Below are 22,242 nucleotides of genomic sequence, written 5' to 3'. Positions count from 1 at the left end.
CAACCAACCTAACCCGCTGTAACACAAAAGGGAATTCATTATAAGAACACAGAATGGCTCATGGAACCAAATGCAGAAATGAAACCGAGACTTAGAAACGGGCTAGAATCCCTCAGGATTTCTCCCCATATTCTGTCTGTTCTCTGTATACTCCTTCAGCCTTTTATCTTGGAAGTATAGCTTTTTTCCAGTCTTCACTCCACAAGACAGCTATACAACAACTCCATAACAGCTCCTGTATTTATTTGCTCTGGGTTTAGCCACAGAGACCAATCCTCAGTCCTTCAGGGTCTCAGTTCCAAATCTCAAGGATGGGATTTGCCCAGCTCTGGTCAGTTACTTGACCCTGGATAGTTGAGTACGGATGGGGTGGGTGTGAGAGTTCAGGGAAGAAACAGCCAGCAGCCATTCTGCGTTCCCAGAGAAGGGAGAATTGTTATGATCTTGGCAGACACTGGTATGGAGGTGGAGGAGGGAAACAATAGCTCTTTTGCTTCAATAAACACGCGTTAAGCACCAGCCATGTCCCAGGGCCTGGCTAGGCTGTGGATACAAAAATGCATGCGGCAAATTCCACCTTCAAGGAGTATAACACCCAGCACTGCCCGCCAACACCTTGGCCTCTGTCCGTGTTCACTTACCTATAGCACATACCTATAAGCTCACAGAACCAACACGCAAGATATTCATACTGTGCCATCAACGTTTACCTCTCCTCTTGGACAACCCCCAAACACTGGCAGACAGAAAGGCAGAGGGTCAAAGCTTTATTTCCAGTAGTTGTCACATGTTAACAACTGAGCTGGATAAAATATAAAATGTATAATGAAGGTGACTGGTACTTCTATCTACTGTTATTCATCCATCTCCAAGGTAAAAAAGTTATCTGTCTATAGATAACTAGAAAACAATGTTAATTGCAGACTATATCATGTCATTCAAGAGGGTCTCTCTTCTTGCAGCCTGGCCCCGCTGTCTACCGCAGGAGCAGAGAGCATGTCAGGTTCTGAGTCAGACACTGGATTCTGGTCACACTAGCTGTGCGACCTCAGGAAGTCATGGGCCTCTGTGGGCCTCACCTGTAAAGTGACATATCTCAGTGTGAGGAAGTAGGAATCAAAAGAAATACAGAGTGTGGAGGTATAAAGTAAAGCACTGAGAAGGCAGCAAAGGTAAGGAACCCATGAGAACTGCTGGGGTTTGGGGGCTGAGCTGACAAGAGGAGACAGTCTGTGCAGAAGATGCAGCCAGAAGATAAGGCTGAAAACGCAGACAGGAGCCTGCTGCTGAGCACTGATAAGGAACAAAAGGAAGAGATAAAAACAGGTCAGGCAACCCAAAGATTCCTCCCAGACCGATGGCGGGATTACCAGATCGATAGCCTGTAGGCTGGAAGCCTCCAGGATCCCCCAGAGCGCAGCATGCCTCTCGCTTTGCAGATGTCGCTGCGCTTAATCTTTCCTTTCTACACAAAGCAGAAAAGGGCTACCTGGTTATTTAGAAACTTTCACCTACAAAAAGAAAAGTCAACAGTATTTCCTTCCACTTCCTTATGCGGCACAATTTCCCTTCCATCCCACTGCCTCTTGGACCTTTCTTTTATGTTTCCTTTTTATGATACGTTTAAATACAGGTTAGCTGCCTCTCTAGAAAACTTTCATCTTCTCTTTAATTTCTTGTGTTTTTCCTCTACCGGACTTTATTTTTGCTTTTTCAGATTTCACTAGATCCCCATTCATTTGTATGAACATTGCTTTCTATTTAAAATGGTATAGACATTTTAGCCTTATATAAACTATAGGCATTTCAGTTTCCTCTTGCTGAGTTTCCTATATTTGAGTTTCCTAGTGCTGTCTCAGCATGATCCCAAATGCAGAACAGGTGCTATTAAGCTACTTTTAATAAGTAATTAAAATGGAAAAAAACCCTTTTTACTATCAGAAGTCATTCCTCTTTTATTTCAAACAAGCTTTTTCAATGCTGGTGATATTAAATTAAGGGGGGTAAAAATGGGTTCTCACGAGGCAAAAAAAACCACTTAGATATCACACTGGTTTATGACTTTCTAACCCTTAAGCCTCTCTGACTGCATAGACATATGGCACACGCGTGGTGTTAAAATTTCATGGTGGGAGGAGGCAGTTAGGGGGGAAATGTGTCGAAAAGCACCTTAGTGGAGAAATAAAAAAGGTTGAGGAAAATGATTTAGAACTAACCCATGTCCACACAGCACATTCATTTATACAAGAGTTAAATACAGCCTTTCATTTGATCTCCACAAAAACCAGGTGAACTGGGTGCTGTTAGCCTCTTTTCCAGACATGCAAACTGATGATCAGAGAGCTTACTTCCTAACTGTGTGACTTGATGACAAACCCTCCCTGTCCATCAATGACACTACAGCATATACATCCCTTTAAAGTAGGGTTTCTCAACCTCGGCACTACTGGCATTCGGGGAAGCATAATTCTGCCATGGGGGGCTGTCCTCTGCATCGTTGGAGGTCGAGCAGCATGCCTGGCCGCCACCCATCGGTGCCAGCGGTGCCACCCCAGCTGAGAAGCCAAAATTTTCTCCAGACATCGCCAAACGTCCCCTGGCGAATGCGGTGGGAGAAATCGCTCCTGGCTGAGAATCACTGAGTTAAGCCTACCTCTACTGTGTTTAAATTCCTATATAGTGTCATGATAGCTAACAGTTACTGAGCATTTACTATATACAAGGTGCTTTTTATGTACTGACTCATTGAAACCTCCCAACAACCCTACGGGGTTAATACTGGCCTCAGGCCCAGTTTACAAACAAGGAAGCACAGCCCCGAAGGATGGCAGTCAGTAAACTGTAAAGCTGGAAATGTAGATGCTGGTGTTGCATTTATATCACAAAGAAGTGCTTGGACTATTGACCCAAGTATAACCATTTGGTCCATACAAAATAATCGATTGTGCTGACTTTGAATTTAAGCCCACCTGGGAGCACTGAACCGCCACGCTATACTGTCTCAGGACCAAAATGCCCTCAGCTGTTCTCCTCATTTCTATATCACTTGCCCTCTGTTATCCCATTTTACATACAGGTGCCAGTTTTTTGTAGGTGCTGCTTTTTAATCTATTGATTCATTTACTCTTAATATGCTCAAAATGAAATTCTAGTAAAAAGATGTCCAATATAGGAATGTACACGTTAATAAATGAATTTTTAATATTATAACTATCTGCTTAGTATGATCCCCCTGTTGTGAAAGGTTACATGGGGTCACACACATGATCCCATCCCCCACCCACCCACATCCACAGAGTGCAAATGCAGTATCATCAGCACAGGACTTATCTATGGGAAGTAAACCTATATTTTCAAACTTTTCTACCATAAGTTCATTTAAAAATTACACAAATAATGATTTTTTTAAAAAGATGATTTGATCAGCTAGGTGAAAAAAGATAGCGTTTAAGAAGCAGGGGGAAAATGCTTCACATCACACAAGGTCCTCGAATTCAAATTGCTTAGCACTAAGGGATGGGGAACACCAGTGGGTCTCAGACCTCATCCCCTAATAAGACTGAATGAGAACCTTTTCCAAATTTTCAAGGGGAATTACATTTAGAGACAGGAAAGATGTCCTGGTTCTACATTTCCCTTTAATCTTGGATATCTGCCTCTGCTTGTAAGATGAAAAAAGGCAAAATATGAACAAATGAATGAGCATCAAATAAGTATTTGGGGCAAAATTTGGACACCTGAATAGCTTGAAGTACTTAAAAGGTTCCGTGAGCTAGGCAGTCAGGCAATCATGACTTCCCATTTGGATGACAGAATTCAGAACGAGTGCTGCGTGACTTCCATACACTGTGACAGCTGAGTAAGGTTGAACTAGATGGAGTTCCAGGGTGGGCCCTGCACCTGATTCTTCTCTACAATCCTCCTCAACTGGCCTGCTGTGGGAGCCCATAATGTTAACAGTGGGTTTAATAATTAACGAATCAATACAATAAAAAGCATTAGGCATTTTAAGAAGAGTAGGGAAAACAAGTGACAGGAGAATTCAGAGGAGAGACACCAGGCTGAGTTGGTGAGTCAGACAGGCTAGTTCTTTACCAAACAATTTCCCATCTTCTCCTGGGCACACAAAATTAGACATTTGACAGCATGCCATGCATTTCGGGGTGGAAATATGATTGATTTACATCCAAGGGAGGTGAGCAGAAGGCAGGAAACCGCTTCTAGACCAGACCCATAAACCCCACCAGCTGAGGGGGGAGAATTCTGAGGACCTGGAGGTAGGCAGAGCCACAAGTTGAAGGAGCCTGAGTCCCTGAAGCAGCGCCCGAGGGAAAGCTGCCCAACTAGAAACTGCGCTGGAATGTTTATGAGCAAGAAAAAAATGTAGTATGTTCCTTTTTTTTTTTTTTTTTAGGGAGCTGTTTGTTATGTCAGTTAGCTTTCCTGACTAATACACATTTGGTTCAACCTGAAGCCATCCAAGTTCTCAGAACCAACCATGACACTAGAAGCTTTTTCAGATTAGCTACTTCATAAAATCCCTAACAAATGCTCCTGCCATCAATCTCTTTTGCCCCTGGAGACAAGAGTAGAGCTATTATTAGGAAAGAGGTAGGCATGTTAATAAAACACCGAAGGTCTTAGTTGAACCAGGACTTGTGGAGTAAGAAAATTCCCTTGAACCAAGTGTACTTAAAAAGGCCCGTCTTCATTTCCATGTACTTTTAAATATTACAAACAAAGGGCATGCTTGTTTTCACCATGGGCAGGTGGTAAAAATTAGCGTCTGGAACTATAGCAAGAACAAAAACTTGTCTGTGAAAAAATATGGACAGTGGTTACCCAGCAGACCCAGGGTATTAATCTTGGATCCTACCCTGTCCCAACCCCTGTCATCCCATTTCCAATTAAGGGTTATTGAACTCCCAAATGTGTGGGTCACTGGGCTTGTCACTGGAGATACAAAGATGAATGAGGCAGCTGCCGTACTCAGAAAGCACCCTGTTCAGGAGACAAGTGTGTACATAATCAATTCTATAGTGTAAAATAGATAGTCGTAGTCTGTTCAAGCAGGGCACAGTGGGAGCAGTGAAGAGCAAATGTGGACCTCTACTTGGGATGATTTCACACAGGCAGTGATGCTTAAGTGTCCCAAGTCCACCCCTGAAGTGGCACCTTCTTTGATTTTTCTCCAGTTATACACAAATAAACATCTTTGAGTGAACACTAATTATCCAGATGTGAAAATGCCAAAAAAAAATTTGAAGACTGCTTTATCATCAAGAATTTGAGCACATAGCACTATTTATATGTATTGGTAGTCAACATCTGCTAATGCTTTATAAATATTAGAAAAATATAAAAATGATGCAATATTAAATATAAAATAAAATTTACTGTATTTTCCCCTGTAGCCACCAAATGCCTTAGAGGACAGACGCTGAGACTATGCAAACCCCTGTTCTCCAACCTTTGCTCAGTGTTTCTAGCGTCCATTGGTGGGTCCATCCGCAGTAATGATCACTGCGGGGTTTGCATAGTGACAATTTTTTGTGTCCTTTGTTCTTTTCACATTTATTACTTGGAATTCTACTGCACAGAAGAACTGTCACTTCTCCATAGAGAGTTTGTCCTCATTATTCACAGATTACATATTTAAGAATTTGTCTACTTGGTAGCATTTATTGGTAAACCGTTGTCCTTTTCTCTATTTAGTGGCGCATTTTTCACATTTTGGTGCTTTTTATTGGTCATCTCACTATGTGAAAGGCACCCCAAGCGCGGTGCTGCCCAGTGTGCCTAAGCACAAGAAGGCTGCGCTGTGCCTTACGGAGGAAATGCGCGCGTTGTATAAGCTGCGTTTAGGCCCGAGCTGTAGTGCTGCAGGCCGAGCTCAATGTAAACGAGTCAACAAATGATATTGAATGAGGTGTCTAAATTTAAATAGAAACACAAATAAAACCAGGTTATGTACTGATTAACTGATAAAAAGTTTTTATCAGGGCCTTGTAGAAACTTAACCCCATAATTTCTCTAGGACCAGTGGATCCGTATTAGCTAATCGAGTGTTTACACACAGTGACTTTATAGAACATAACTATTGCGAATAACAAGAATTTTATGGGCTACATGATCTGTTTTCATGATCATGAAAATAGTATCATGATCTATTTTCTTGTCCTATTTTTTTCTACCTTTGGCCACTGGGATGGTAACTTTACAGTGGAAATGTCTGGTGGCCACCATCTGGAGCATGTGATCAAGACCAGTGTCACCAGTAATAACACACATCGACATCCTGAATGCTGTGGCTTGATGTACTGACAGGACTGTTCTGTGGTGCTCTGGGTAACTTTGGTCCGATCATGAGAAGATGCCAGGCAGGCCTGAATCGAGTGATGTCCAGCAAAATAACTGATCAATACTCTTTCATGGTGTCAAGGTCACAAAAGAAAAGAAGTCAAAAACTACTGCAGATTACAGGAGATGAGAGAGGAATAACAACTAAGTGCAGGAACCATAAATTGGATTTTAGGAACAGGAGCAAAAGAGACATGAGTTGGACACTTCAAACGAGTTCAAATGGAGTCTTTAGCTCAGTTCATGGTATTATATCAGTGTTAATTTTCTGACTGTATTAATTATACTCTGGTATGTAAGATGCTAAATTGGGGTATGCTAGGACAGGGACACATAGAAACTCTCTGTAATCTTCTTGCAATTTTTCTGTCCATCTAAAAATAATTCAGAATTTTGACCACTGGGTGGTATTGCATACCCCTGGTTACAGAAGTTGTGGAAGAGAGGGGAGGAACTCCATTTCAGAGACTATGGATATAGGAAAATGTTCAATTTTCCAGATAGTTTCACTCTGCTAGGGTATTAATTTTCCAGGTAGTTTTTCTAAATCCAAAAACCTTTAGGCAATAGTGGAGAAAATAAATGCCTTCTTCTTTAAGGTATTATGGAAGATTTGGTTGTTTCTAGGCAGGAAACTTCACTTCCAGCTGTTGAATTTGGGCAAGCCATAAGCTCAGTTTCTTCATCCATCCATAAAACGGAGGGGCTCAAATGAATAATCATACCTTATATCTCATATATGTCATAGCATAAAAATTATTATTCTAAGTTAACCTTATTATTCAGCATTTGAAATCAGGTACTGCAAGAATACGCTTTAGGATGTTTATTCTGCTTTCTTGGTAAAAAGCAGTAGTGTTGACGTTTTACAGGAAATCCAGGAATTAAATGACAACAGTTTGAAGAAATTCTGCAGCAGTGCCCCCTGAAGCTCATTTATAAAGCACACTTTAAATGCTCACAAGCAGTATAAACATATCTAAAGAATCAAGAATTGCTCAGCCCTTTAAAATGTATAAGCCACTTACCTATCGTGTGGAAAAGCAGATTATAAATGTGCAGCTGTACAATGCTTTCAGATACCATTTTCCCACAGGGATATTTTTAGATGGAGGTAAGGTAGAACTTCTAATTATACTCTGGTAGAGTATTATTTTAGAAGCCATAAGTCACCAATAGAAGAAAAGGTACATTATAAACTGATGAGATGCAACATTCAAAACAAACAACAAAATGTTTACATACATTTAATCCACTCTATTATTAGGGAAATCATAATTTTGTTACATGTTACTAAGTTGGCTGAGAACTTCAACTCCTGTCCGTTTCATGATTAAGATCATTGGAGAAGTATTAGGAGTGTGGAATGAGAAAGAAAGCAATGGATCAATGAGTGTGTAACGGTCACTCAGGTAGTGCGTGGAGAGAAGTCGAGTGTGAATCCTGCATACATTAATGAGATGACTTCACCTCCCCCTTTTCTTGCCTGACAAATTCATCAGTTCATTTAGAACAGTACAGAAGGAACGAGAAACAGGTGCAATGATAAGAATAGAGCTTGGTGCATGGCATTTCATATAGGTCACAATTTCCCTTCCCATTCTATGGGAGGAAAAGAAGTACTCTGTCAAGATTTTTAAATTTATGTGTTTTGAATCATGAATAATACACAGTAAATTATTTTTCAAAGATAATAGGTCAGGTTTCTAAAAATTAGTCCTTTAATCACTAAGAAATTAAATTTAAATAATTAAATCTAGCAGTAATGGAACAGAATGGTGACCAGAATAGCACAGTGTTAATACCATGTGCTCCTGTCCCCTTGAGTTTTTGTCCTTATGTCGCTAAAGCAATTTCATTCTCTGGGCTTTACTTCCTCATTTTAACGTGATGAGAATGTAAGTCATACTTCATAGTGTTGTAATGAAGATTAAATGAAATAATATACATAAAGTCCTTGGCATAGATCTAGTACTTCGCAAGCATTCTATAAAGATGAGCTATGGCTGTAATGTAACTTTTTAAGAGAGAAATGTATGCAGGTATATATGTGTAATTAATATATGGGGAAAGAAGACAGGAAAGAAATACAGCAAAATATTAACAGTAGTTATCTAGGGTGGTAGGATTATTATTGATTATTACGTGTTTTTAAATGTTTTCCTTTATTAGTGTTATTTTGCCAAACTTCCTACAATGGACAGGTATTTTTTCCCTAATCAGAAAACACATGTAGTTTTAAAAAAAACAAGAAAGGTGAACAGGAACTGTAAATTCACAAACATGTGCTTCTTTCTTTTCGATAATACATTATCTAGTCATTTCTGACCCAGGAAAGAAGTTGGGTATGGACAGCTCCCTCTCACTTGACTGAAGTGAGGCGGTGTTTGCAAGGAATCATCAAGGACAGGGATGAAAAATGAGAAAATCGATGGGGGAGGGTGGAGAGCAAAGAAGGGAGATCCCCAGGTAGCTGAGGAACTTGAAGAAATAGAGACAGGAGAGAAGAACAAAGAGAGGGGCTCTGCCAAAATTCCCACAGCCCTGCGAGGCTGCCAGAGCATGAGGAAGGGACCAGAGAGCTCGTGCGGAGCGTTTGTGCATAAACCATCCACAGGAGTTTTTTAAAAAAATCTATTGTATATCTAAAAAAGAAAATACAATGGGAGCCTACTGTGGTGAAGAAACCTGGCCGTGCCGCCGAGGAACCATTCTCAATGGCTCTTTTCCAGTCACGCTAACAGGTTAATGATTATTTGCATTTCATTTAGAAATTTTATGAAGAGACATCTGACAGTGATAAGGATCCAAACAACCTACAGATTAGACAAAGAACTTTCTATTCACACTTCTCATTCCTAATTAAACATCCAGTTGTTCTTTATGGCTGCTGTTCCAGGTGTTGCCCAAACAATTGCAAAACTAACCTCTCAACTGCCAGTGACCTCACATAACCCCCAAGGGAAACTGGGAGCAACTTCCAAGCCCTTCTCTCTTTTGGACGGTGAACTTTCTTCAACAAAACATGAGGCTAACTGGCCTACCAGTCACCATTGGGAGGTGTTTTCCATTGGCTAAGATATTTATGCTTACCCAACCCACGAACTACTAGTCAGTCTTCCTCAGGGGCAAATTTGCCACAGCTGACCATGGTGAAAGGTAAAGCCTGTGCCCACAGGAGACAGTCAAGTTGATAATGTAACCAGGGATTGAATCTATGACTTGGTTTTGTTGACTATGAACTAGATGGCTGCTCATCTGGCCAGGAAAGGGTTAGGGTTAGGGTAAGACAGTTGCAAAGGATCATCTGGTTAGGCTATGAATGGAACCAAAAACACAATTTAATTTCACTGACTTCTGTTTTTATGAATGGCTAGAGGCTATTTACCGGTAAATTACTAAGTGAATTATTAAGGATTACTAAATGTGTTATTAATAAACTAAACAGCATATTGCCAGAGTTTACTGAAGATTAATCTATATTCTCCCAAGACAACTCAGTGCCAGGCAATGCTTGCCAATGTTCAAAAGCTCCCACTGGGTATGGCCCACATAGAAATAGAATTCCTGCAAATTTTTAGAAAGAACACTTAGGGAGGGGCCTCACCACAGTTGATTTGGGTTGGTCAGGTTTTTAATTACTGTTATTTCCCTTTTTAATTATAAATTGCTCTTAATTTAGCATCTTTGTTACAAATTTAGTTTGTTGTGGGTTATTCAGTTAATACTAATAACTACTTCTGTTTGAGTGTTTTTTTCAGTCTAGGCCCTATGCTGAGATCTTCACATGTTCACTTATTGCTCTTAAGCTTCCTTCGAGGCAGGTAATAGTACTTCCTCATTTTACAGATGAGGAAACTAAGGAACAGAGAGGCTAGCTAACTTTCCCGAGATCACACAGCTGGAAAATAGAGTCAGAATTTGAACTCAAGGATGGTTACTCTGAGAGGGCAGCAAACTTTTCCTGTGAAAGGCCAGATGGTATATATTTTAGGTTTCATAGGCCATATGTTCTCTACTCAGCTGTGCTATTGCAGCACCAAAGCAACCTTAGACCCTAAGTAAACAAATGGGCATGGCTGTGGTCCAATAAAACTTTATTTATAAAAACAGGCACAGTGTGCTGGTCCTTGCATTAGAGGCCTCAGTCTTTAGCCACTATGCCATTGTTTGCTTTCGTAACTTCCAATAAAGCATATATGCAGATTAGGACACTAATATTCTAATAGCTATACTGAGACACAAAGGCATTGCAATTCAAATATTAATCATTCATGTCTTTACTGATAAATAAGTAAAATATATGTTTGTAAAGTAGTACATTTATTGGTGATGGGAGGAAATTTTGCTTCCTTTTTTTAACTGCAACATATGATAAAGATGCCCATAAGATTATTTGATTAAGTTCATGTTGCAATGTTCTAAGGTGTAAAAATCTATAGATAAGCTTATAATTTGATTTTAAAGTAAGCATAAAATCCACATATTTTTGGCCCCATTGTTTTATATAACCTAGTTGGAACGCATGAAGTAGGAGGGCCACAGTGGATCTTTTCAGCTACCTAGCATGGCTACAGTTCAAAAATGTTTGAGAGCCATCATCCTAAAAGACCAAGCAAGGGAAATTTCTGAGCCCCGATTATGTCTGAGAGGAGATTCCAAATGGCAGCAGTAAGGAGTGAGGACATTTTATTTACATTCAGCAATAGTCTAACACAATGGCTCCTATTATGACTAAGTTGTGTCTCCTTCAAAATTCATATATTGAAGCCTGAATCCTCAGTGTGACTGTTTTTGGAGATAGGGCCTTTGAAGAGGTAACGAAGGTTAAATGGGGTCAAAAGGGTGGGGCCTTAATGTGATGGCCTGGTGTTCTCATAAGAGGAGGAAGAGTCACCAGAGCTCTCTGCACTCACACAGAGAAAAGGCCATTCGAGGACACTGAGAAAGACAAGCCAGGAAGAGGACACTCACCAGACACCAACCCTGCTGGCACCTTGACAAAGGACTTCCAGCCTCCAGAACTGTGAGAAAATAAATATCTGTTGTTTAAGCCACCCAATGTGTGGTATTTTGTTATGGCAGCAAGAGCAGACTGATACACTTTCCAACTTTTGAATGTAAAAATTATATAAACTTCCACAAGATATTGATTAGTTCTATACTCACTCTCTAGTGACTGAGATTATATATAAATACACATAGACACACAAATAATTGTATATGATGACTTCAGTAATGCCTATCTGTTACTAATCATAAGAGTATGTAAATAACCATCTTTGGTGCAAACAGTTGTATGTATATTTGAGAGAGATTATTTTATTCAGTCTGTAGATACTGCTTGGTACTAATACACTTTCGCAATAATAACTCCATTGACAGTCCCCCTCCCCCCTGGCATCCTTGGACTACTGGGAAGAAATCACCTATTCCCAGCCCTTTTTAAGTTTGGCTAAATTTGCACATCCTTGGCTCAGTCTGTCTCTCACTGCTGCCCCTGACTGAGAGCATGGCACACACAAAATGAAGTGTGTTGGTCAGTTTGATGAAATGATGGAATTGCAGGGATCCCAAGATTTAAGGCCAGGGAAGAATCATGGCAGGTATAGGGCTAAAAGCTGACCTGCTGCTATATAACTTATCACACATTCTTCTTACTTGCCTGAGACTGGAAGCTCATTGGGAAGAAGCACCAACATCTTCAACCTAAACTTCTTTCTATATCCCTTGTGGCATTTATCATTATATTATAGGAACTTAATTAATATTGTTAAACAGAAAAGGGATCTAGGCTTGGGGATTTCCGGACCTGGCTCATCTTCCCATCGTCAGTATTACTTGAAGAGGTTTTAAACTATGGTACCCAATCCCACTCCAGCATCTCTGAAAGGTGGGGATTTGAGGACCTGTAATTTTATTACGCTCCTCCCGGCAATCCTGATGCAGTTATCTTGACACCATTTCTCAGATTTTCACTTGACAGTTTCATTAGACGAATATAATCAATGGCCTCCATTAATGGCTACCCATATCATTGCCTTTTGCCCTATAACTTTGTAGTACCCTACCATTTGAAACTCTCCCAAGGGACTTGTTTTGGCCAACAGAATTTTAGCAAACTCGACGCAATCAGAGACTTGGAAAAGTGTTTTCTTGCATGCTTCCATTTTCTCTCTTCAATCTCTGCCACCGCAATGAGAATATCCCAGGAGAGACAGCTGGAAGGATATGAGAGGCATGTGGAATAAAGCTGAGTCATCCTAGCCAAGGCTAGGCTAGGTCAGCCTCTCATCACCGCAGATACATAAGATTATCACAATCACCCAGTGAACTGTAGACTTGGGTAAAATAATAAATGGCTATTATTTTAAGCCACTAAGGACTGGGGTGGTATGTTCCACAACAGAGCTCTGATACAACAACCACGAGGCAGAGCAACCAGGGGGACAGAGCATCTAAAACCAAAGGCTGGACATGGATGATGTCAGAGAGTATTGCAGAACTTTTCAATTTATATTCTGTAGGATGGTATTGAAAAGAAGAAAGGTCAGGTATATGGGAAATGCTAATTTAGCTGGTTTCTTTGCAGTAGAATCTCAAAGCCTTTCATGTGAGTCATATACGTCTTCCAAAGGAAGAGTTTATAAGCAATGTTCCCCAACCTTATTTGACCATAGAGCCTTCTTTAACCCCCACACAAAATGAACATCCCATAGAACACATGTTGGACATTATTTAAGACAAATTGGTATTCTTCCTGCTTCAATGTTGTTCTAGAGGGTAGAACTGCACTTAAGGCATAACAGTTATGTGGAGAGGGATTGGGACTAAGTCAATTCAAGCAAGGGCTTGTCAACTATGAGAATTTTTTAAAGATGAACTTGCGTGCCTTGTGAGGCAGTGGATCAAAACCCTGAGACTGAAATCATACTAAGAGAGATGTATATGAAGTTTAGATATTTTTTGGAAATAATAATTACCTTCATTGAGATTCTTATTCAATAACATGATGAAGAATTCAGATTACTTCTTTTAGTTAAAAATTAGTGTGACGGTTAATTTTCTGTCAACTTGGCTAAGCTATGGTGTCCAGTATTTGGTCAAACACTAGCCTAGATGTTGCTAAGAAGGTATTTTATAGATATGATTAACATTTACAATTAGTTTACTTTTAGCAAAGCACATCACTCCCTATACTTTGGATGGGTCTCATCTAATCACTTGAGGGCCTTAAGAGGGAAGACTGAAGTTTCCCATAGAAGAGGAATTCTGCTTCATAGAAACCCTTCCTGAGTTTCCAGCCTTCTGGCCTACCCTGCAGGTTTTTTATTTGACACCCTTCATAATTGTATAAGCCAATTCTTTAAATAACTCCCCACTCCTTCTCTGTCTCTTTCTTTGAAGAACCCTGAATACAAATAAATACAAAATACAAGTAGATATCAAACATCATTTATATTTTGTCACAATCCTGGATTAAAAATATAATCTAAAACTTCTACTCTGGCTGCTTTCTAATACTTGTCTTGGGCAAATCAAAGTGTAAAGTTTATCAGATTTTTCCTTTGGTTCCTCGAGGACTCATCTGGGCAGTCAACTGAGAACTGGAGCTCATAATTGCATTACAGTGACAGCCAGGAGATGAGATTTCTAACATTTCCTTTTTAAGAAGTGCAGATTTTATGAATCACCTTGGGTGGCATAGTAATTCTGTAGCTGTATAATGTTTGTGAGAAACTGACAGTCCCTTATGAACCACACTGACCCAACTTGGCAGGGCCCCAGCACCTATTTATGGCTTGAAACATGGGGTAAGAGGTCACAGAAGGTGGTTCTCTTTTCTGGAACTGAGTCAGATAGATGATAATGTTCCAGGTCAGAGTTAACACAAAGTCTGATTTATTGCATCATGTTCTCTGAATGACTTCCTGGGAGCCTAATGAACTACTACAGATCCTGTGTTAATATCCAATGCTTAGTCATACAGAAAACAAAACAAAACAAAACAAAACTGAAGAAGATCAATATAAAAAAAGAGGACTTTAGGAGAAATAAGTAAGAAAAATACCAGCTGTAGTCCATTGATTGTAGGAATATGAACTGGAACCACCACTCTGATTGGTTAGGTGCCCTGTTCATACATTCATCATAAGACTTCTCACAGTGTAGCAATCACCATCCATAACTAGTTCCTTGAGGACAGATCCTTGTGTCAATCATTCTTGTATCTTCTCTAGTTCAATGCTGGTACATAGCAGGGGCTTGAAAAATGTTCACGGAGTGAATGAGTTAGTAGAATCATAAAGCAGGTCTTTCGATCCAAGATGGTGGCAGAGTAAGTGGTAGCTATACTCACCTCCTCCTGGAGCCAAACTGAAATTACAACAATATAGAATAATCAGTCTGAATTACCAACTCAAGAATAGCGGAAGAGAAGTCTTATAACCAAGGATTTATGGAAGAAGTCACATCGAGACTGGTAGGAAGGAAGGAGATATGGAAAGGGCTGGCCACCACAGGTGGTGGCTGAGATTCCAGAGGGATATCTCAGCTGCAAAAGCTCCACTTGAGAAGAGTGAGGTCTCAGTTCTAAACTGGATCCCCAGCCTAAAGCACCAGAGCCAGAAAGAGACACACATATATCTGGCTATGAAAACTGATGGGGTTTCTGTCTGCCACTGAGAGACAGGAGTCTGCTAGAGACTCAGGGGACCTCTTACAGGACCACTGCACAATATCTCATTTGCAGCCACTCACCCTGGGCTCTGGCAGGGGGAGAGCAAAGCAGACTACAGTCATGCGAGGAGAGACTGGAGTTTGTGGCTCTGGGGAGAGAGCTAAAAGGACAGCTGCCAGAATCCCTGTGCTCCCTGTGATGAGTCACTTTTCCATACCATAGATGCTATCCTTCTTAAATAGAGTGCATCCCTCCATAAGGCATCAGCTTAGGGAAATGCAGTGGCCCCATGCTCTGGACTCCCTGTTGCCCCACCTTGTGGAGTGTGTCCCCTGCTGAAGAGTCAGCTGCCTGCCTGGGCCAGGGTGTAGAGGTCTCCACAGACTCAGGAGATGTCAGTGGCTGAGAGGTGTGATATGGGATGGGGCCACTCCCTCACCTTCCTGAAAACCTGACTGGTGTCTCCCCTCATGGGAGATCTGATAGCCTCACTCTCCAGACTATTGGTGGCTCCACTCTTTCGACTCCTGCTAGCTCTGCCCTGCCAAGGTCTGAGCAGAATCTGGGACAGATTGAGTTGTGTGGCTCTGGAGTGGTGGCCAATCCTCTCACCTTCCCCAAGCCTGACTGGCACCTCTCCATCACAGGAGATCCACTAGCCCCATCTTCCCACCTCCCAGTGACCCTGCTCTGCTGAGATTGGGCTCCTGGAAGAATCTTGGACACACTTAGTTATTTGGCTGTAGGATGGGGGTCATTTTTCCCTTGCATGCCCAACCAAAGTAGAGCCCTCCCTTCACACAGCCAAATCTTGGTCTGTTTGGGCCTGATAAACCCTGATGGCCTTCCCTTGATGACTCCCTGAGATCCTGACCCACAACAAAGGTGTGTGAGTGCCCAGTGGGTGGCAGTTAAACTTGGTATACATGGGGACATTTGCTGAGTAGCCTCAGACCCAGCACTGGTACCAAGTTTGAATCTGTATCAGTCTGGTGAATACTACTGGCCCCTACCTGGTGACTCACTGAGAACCTGTCTCATGCAAATGGAGTACCACCAGAGGCTCTTCAAGTGACTGAGCCTAACAAACGGCAGGCATGCAGAGGCAGGCAAAGGTGAACTTCTGAGTGCCTTGGGACTTTAGCTGACCTGCCCCTGGGCCTGTTGCTGGTAAAAGCCAGCCTTGGTGCTCAGCTTTGTCCTTCTGGCACACACCCAGGCCCAGCAAAGGCAGCCACAAACTGTGGATTGCTTTGTAGCTCCAAAAAGGTTTCCCAGGGCCAGTCACAGGCAACATCTGACACTGGCCTACACCAGAGTCCCTCCAAGAGGCCCCAGAACCAACGCACCGGTGGCCAGCTTCAGAAAACGTCAGAGCAGGATCCAATTAGCTTCACAAGTGACATATCCAAATGAAGATCTTGGCAGGCACCAGACCCTGATAAGGCAAATTCTGCCTCATGTGGTCAGTACCTGCACAACAGCATACACTGTGGTGGGGGATTGATCTTCAGAGTAAGCCAGCCTGAGAGTCGACCCCATGCACAAATAGGCCAATTGAAATCAAGACTCAGTTACAACAAGAGGGTCTACATAATCTACACAAGGACATTCCTGGAGCATCCAGCTCAAGTGATTAAAGAGACTGTGCCATTGGGTCCCACAGGACACCTATTACATAAGGCTACTCTACCAAGACTGGGAGTCATAGCAGATCTACTCAATATATAGACACAAACACAGAGAGGCAGCCAAAATGGGAAGACAAAGAAACATGCCCCAAATGAAAGAACAGGAGAAATCTCCAGGCAAAAAACTAAATGAAATGGCAGCGAGCAATTTATCAGATATAGAGTTTTTAAAAAATGGTTATAAGGATGCTCAAAAAACTTAGTGAGAAATACAACATCATGAAAAAGGACACAGAAATCATTTTAAAAGTCAGAAATGAATAATAAAATATCTGAAACGAAGAGTACACTAGAAAGAATAAACAGTAGGTTAAATGAAGCAGAGGATTGAATCAGTGAAATTGAATACAATATGGGAGAAGACACCCAATCAGAGCAGTAAAAAGAAAAAAGAATTAAAAAAAATATGAATAGTATAAGGAACCTTTGGGACAACATGAAGTGTAAAAACATTCGCATTATGGTATACCAGAAGGAGAAGAAAGAGAGAAAGGTATCGAGAACCTATTTGAAGGAATGATGACTGAAAACTTCCCTAACCTGGTAAAGGAAAAAGACACACAAGTCCAGGAAGCACAAAGAGTCCCCCCAAAAAAAAGAATTTAAAGAGGCCCACATCAAGACACATCATAATTAAAACTGCGAAGGTTAAAGACAAAGAGAGAATCTTAAAAGCAGCAAGAGAAAGACAGTTACCTACACAGGAGCTCCCATAAGACTGTCAGCTGATTTCTCAACAGAATCATTTGAGGCCAGAAGCGATTGGCATGAAATATTCAAATCAATGAAAAGCAAAGACCTTCAACCAAGACTACTTTACCCAGCAAGACTATCATTTAAAATTGAAGGAGAAATAAAAGAGCTTCCCAGACAAGAAAAAGCTAAAGGAGCTTGTTACTACCAAACCATTATTACAAAAGAAATGATAAAGGGACTTCTTCAAAAGGAAGAAAGAAAAGACAGAGAAACAGTTATAAAGAATAAAATGACAATAAATACAAACTTATCAATAATCACTTTAAATGTAAAGGACTAAACACTCCAATCAAGAGACATAGGACAGCTGAATGGATAAAAAAAACAAGACACATATATATGCTGTCCATAAGAGACCCACCTCAGAATGAAAGATACACAGAGACTAAAAGTAAAGGAATGAAAAAAGATGTCATGGGGGTGGGAGCAAGGTGGAGGGGTCAATGGGGGAAAAGGGGAAATATCTGTTATACTTTTAACAGTTAAGATAAAATTTAAAAAATTATGTTATGCAAGTGGAAATTTTTTAAAAAGCTGGAGTAGCAATACTTATATCTGACAAAATAGACTTTATAACAAAGGCTTTAATAAGATACAAAGAAGGACACTACATAAGGATAAAGGGAGAAATCCAACAAGAGGCTATGACCTTTGTAACATTTATGCACCCAACATAGGAGTACCCAAATATATAAAGCAAATCTTGATGGACATAAAGGGAGCCAGTCAGGATTAATTCTCATCCTACCATGGAGTTTAGCAAGCCTAGCATGATCCGGAACCTAAGAATACTTCTTTCTAAAGTAGCCCTGACACATATATGCAGTACTCTGAGTTCTTAAAATCTTTAGGAATGAAGTCCTTTCATTTGCATTTGTGTGTGTGTTTTACTTTGCTAGGGCTGCCATAACAAAATATCACAGACTGGGTGGCTTAAACAATAGAAATGTATTTTATTATGCCCTGGAGTCTAGGAGTCTGAGATAAGGTGTTGGCAGGGCTTCTGAGGTTTCTTTCTTTGGCTTGTAGATGGCTGTCTTCTCCCTGTATCTGCACATGGTTTGCCTTCTATGACAGTTTGTGTCCTAATCTCCTCTTTTTATAAGGACACTGATTATATTGCATTAGGGCCCAGCCTAATGACCTCATTTAACTTAATAACCACTTTAAAGGTCTTATCTCCAAATATAGTCACATTCTGAGGTACTGGGGATTGACTTCAATATATAAATTTTGGAGGAAAACAAATAAACACACAAAGACACAAGCAAATATTTTATTTTTCTTTTTTTAAAGTATAATTTCCATTTTATTTTTTTTCCAGAGAACTTTTTTTTCAGTTCTTAAGGACTTAGCTCCTTACATGGGCTTTAGTGGAGGTCGTTGGGCAGCACCTAAAGGTCTAAATCAGGTGGGAGTGTTCAGTCCTCCTGGGCTTCACTAGAATGATTCCTGACCCTCTTGTAGTGAATGGCACAACTCACACAGTAACGCAGTTTCACATACAGCTTGGGAAACACATAGGCGTGGAAGACACTCACTTTGGAAATGCCCCTAATGGCTGTCACCTCCACTCTGTATTGAATGACAAACTTCTTAATGGCCTTGTTCTTGGGCACACATCAGGTGCACCTGGTGCAGTTAATACGTTGCACATGGCCACAGCTTTTTTTGGCAAGACCATTGTTCCTCGTTTTCTTGGTCACCTTGGAAGTGAGAACCTGAGAGCTATATGCAAATATTTTCACTGCTTTCAGGCCAAGAAGGGAGAGTCTTTACTCTATCCAATCTTAATATCTTCTCTCTGGTTGCACAGACTTCCTCATTAAGTGTGGAGGGAGATGAACTACAAGGTATGCTCTCGGTGTCTTTCCTCTAATTGATCATTAAATCACTTTCAAGCTAATTAATCAATTCCTTTTTCATTCACGTCAAATTTTTATTTATCCTTTTAGAATTCTTGAAAGCTGAAAGAAAGAGGAACACAAGAGCCCAAAACTGGCACACAGAGAAGTCCCTAGATCCTGGCCTCTTTGAGAACTGGCTGGCTCTTATATGTGTGCATTGCCAGCATATAACACATTACCTGGTATATAAGAGGTGTCCTAAAAATAGATGGTAAAAATGATGTTTGCAGGAAAAATAACCTCCTGGTAGGTTCCTGTTTTCAAGTTCCAAAGTCACGTTTGCCCCTAAAGAACATTCTCATATGCTGACTCATATTGAGCTCATTGTACTCTATGTTTTAAAAACATATAACCACTTATTTCCTGGAGTTTTAACAGACTTGTATTTGCAGATGTTTATGTTAAAACAGGTGCTAGAAATCTTTAAAACCCTATTTACTCATAAACAAAAAAATGGCATCAACCTATGAGACAGCATTGTCCATTCAGAGATGAACCCACTGAGACATATACCAGCAGTCACTCATGGAGCCCTTTTGAATTCCATTGCTGGGGCAGTGTGTTCAAGAAGCACACACCATCAGAGTCAGTCTGGCTGCTGACCTTGCCTTTGCTCTGGCCCAAGAGGCAGCATCAAGAGGCAAGTGTGAGCATTTGGTTAGTTGCTAGGGCCTTCCTTGTCTAACACCAGCCAGGCATTCTTGTGATGGGCCAAAACCCATTGATATGAAGACCTTGTTGCTGAAAATCCAGAAAATTCACATCTAACATTCTGTATCTTGGACCTGTGGCTGGTTATTTGACTCTGGTCCTTGAATGAATGAGTCTGATCTGATTAATTTTTTTGTCTTCTGACTCAAACTACATATACTCTAGTTCTTGTTATGATCATCTATTTGGGAGGGAGGAAATAAGTAAAAACTACTATAACCCAATAACTAATCAACAGATTTTTGAATGGTTTATTTAGAACTGAATGCCAAGAAAACAGAAAACTAAACTCCAGAGGAGTCTTGATTGACAGCACGTGGAAGGACCACAACTTAGCTTCTTGAGAAATTTTGTCATCAGCTGTAAAGTCAGGTAAAACCCAGTGATTCTGTCCTGCCATGAACATCAGTGGTCCAGTCCTGGAATGCCACCTGCCATCACTCACTAAGATTGCCATGGAGTTCTTCATCATTAGGTGGGGTTAAAAGTGTGATATGTAGAACAGTGAACCCAGGGGCACAACGACCAAAATTAAAAACTCAACACCATACTAGCTATATTCTCTAATCGAGTTATCAAGCCTGCTTTTAGTTTATTTACAAAATTGAAATACCGGAATCCAACACCTAAAAGAAGTGCTGCGAGGATTCAATAAGATAATGAATCATTCTGTCAGTTAGCCAACAGACATCTAATGAGGGCATACTAGGTGCCAGGCACTGTTCTAGAATCTGGAGATATAGCTGTGAACAAGCCCTAGTGGAGCTTTTATTTTTAGTGGGGGAGATGGATTTAAAAATTAATGAGCAAATAAATGAGCACAGGGAAGAGAGACAAGTGATATGCCATGGGAGTTAGAGGCTCTTATTTTAGATACGGTGGTCAGGGAGGGCTTCTCCAATGAGAGGGCATATGCACAGAACTCCAAATGAAGTCAGAGAATGAAGCATGTACTTGTCATGGGGAAAGAACAGCCTCATTCCCCAGAACTTATAGCAAATGCACAAGCCCCAAGCAGGAATATGTTTCGTATGTTGGAAGCCTGGGCTACACAACAGTGGAGGTGGGGAGACGTCAGGAGAATCAAGATAAACATTTTTAGGTGGAGCCACTAGTATTTGCTAATAGATTAGATGTGGGTGGGAGATACGCATGTTGCACACAGCATTATTCAGTACCTATTGATTTGGGGGTACTACAGAGAGCCATCCTCCTGGAGAACACAGATCTGAAAGAGTTAGATGACATCCAGGCATCAACTCTAAAATCAGGACATACTGGCTCAGATCCAAGATCTGCAGTGTCGCCTTAACAAGACAACAGAGTAGCACCCCCAGCAAGATGAGACCGGACCATAAAGACTTTAACATGGCCAAAGAAGGGATTTGCAAGCCAAGTGGTGGTTTCTCAGACGTAAAACCATACATAAAGAGAGAATGATGGAGCCAGGAGCAGACTGTACCTTTCCAAACGCCATCCAGACGATGGGGAGCCTTTGCCAAGTGATAACAATTATTATGGTCCCTTGGCAAGGCCATCTCTGTTATAGGGACTGACTCAGGGAATTGCAGCCAACTGACTTCGAGTACCCTAGCCTTTTGGCAGGATAAGCGTCACTGTGGAGATGGATGCTGACTGCACCCTAAGTATGGCAGCCAGTACAAAGAGCAATCTGGCTGCTGCAATCACGAGTCCGGCAAACGGCGATTAAGCACGAAGACAAAGGCAGACAAATCGGGAAATCATTGTTCCTGGGCCCAGCTGAAAGAATTACAGTGAAACATAAGTCCTCTCTTCTTAAGAATCCCCAGCCCGTCTTACCACCTTTAAATTAAATGGCAATAAGACTCCTCATGCACGGACATGCTTGGATAAGAAAGCACTGTGATACATTTTTTTCAACCTTGGTGCTAGGTAGCGAAAAACCTGATGAATGATTTTCAACGACAGAAGTATCAACGCTAAATTTTGTTAGCTCTTGCATAATTCAGCTTAAAAGAAAATTGTTCTCCAAAAATAGTATCCTATTGACTGATCCTATAAAATACTTATTGTTTATTAATGCATAAGATGGGTCAGGTTTTGGGAAAACAAACCATTCAATGTAAATGGATATTTCACATGATTAATTACAACC

The 22,242-nt window shown here is 40.9% G+C and overlaps 1 pseudogene; it reads right to left on the bottom strand.

Moving 5' to 3' along the window:
- Positions 1-18,908: 18,908 nt before the first annotated feature.
- On the bottom strand, positions 18,909-21,582 carry LOC107538091 (small ribosomal subunit protein eS26 pseudogene; annotated as a pseudogene).
- Between the last annotated feature and the right edge of the window lie 660 nt (positions 21,583-22,242).

The sequence above is a fragment of the Miniopterus natalensis genome, chromosome 12, assembly GCF_054644295.1.
Source record: "Miniopterus natalensis isolate mMinNat1 chromosome 12, mMinNat1.hap1, whole genome shotgun sequence".
In the NCBI taxonomy this organism is placed as follows: Eukaryota; Metazoa; Chordata; class Mammalia; order Chiroptera; family Miniopteridae; genus Miniopterus; species Miniopterus natalensis.
Note: the sequence above shows the minus strand (reverse complement) of the source record. Positions and strands in the feature narration are given on the sequence as shown.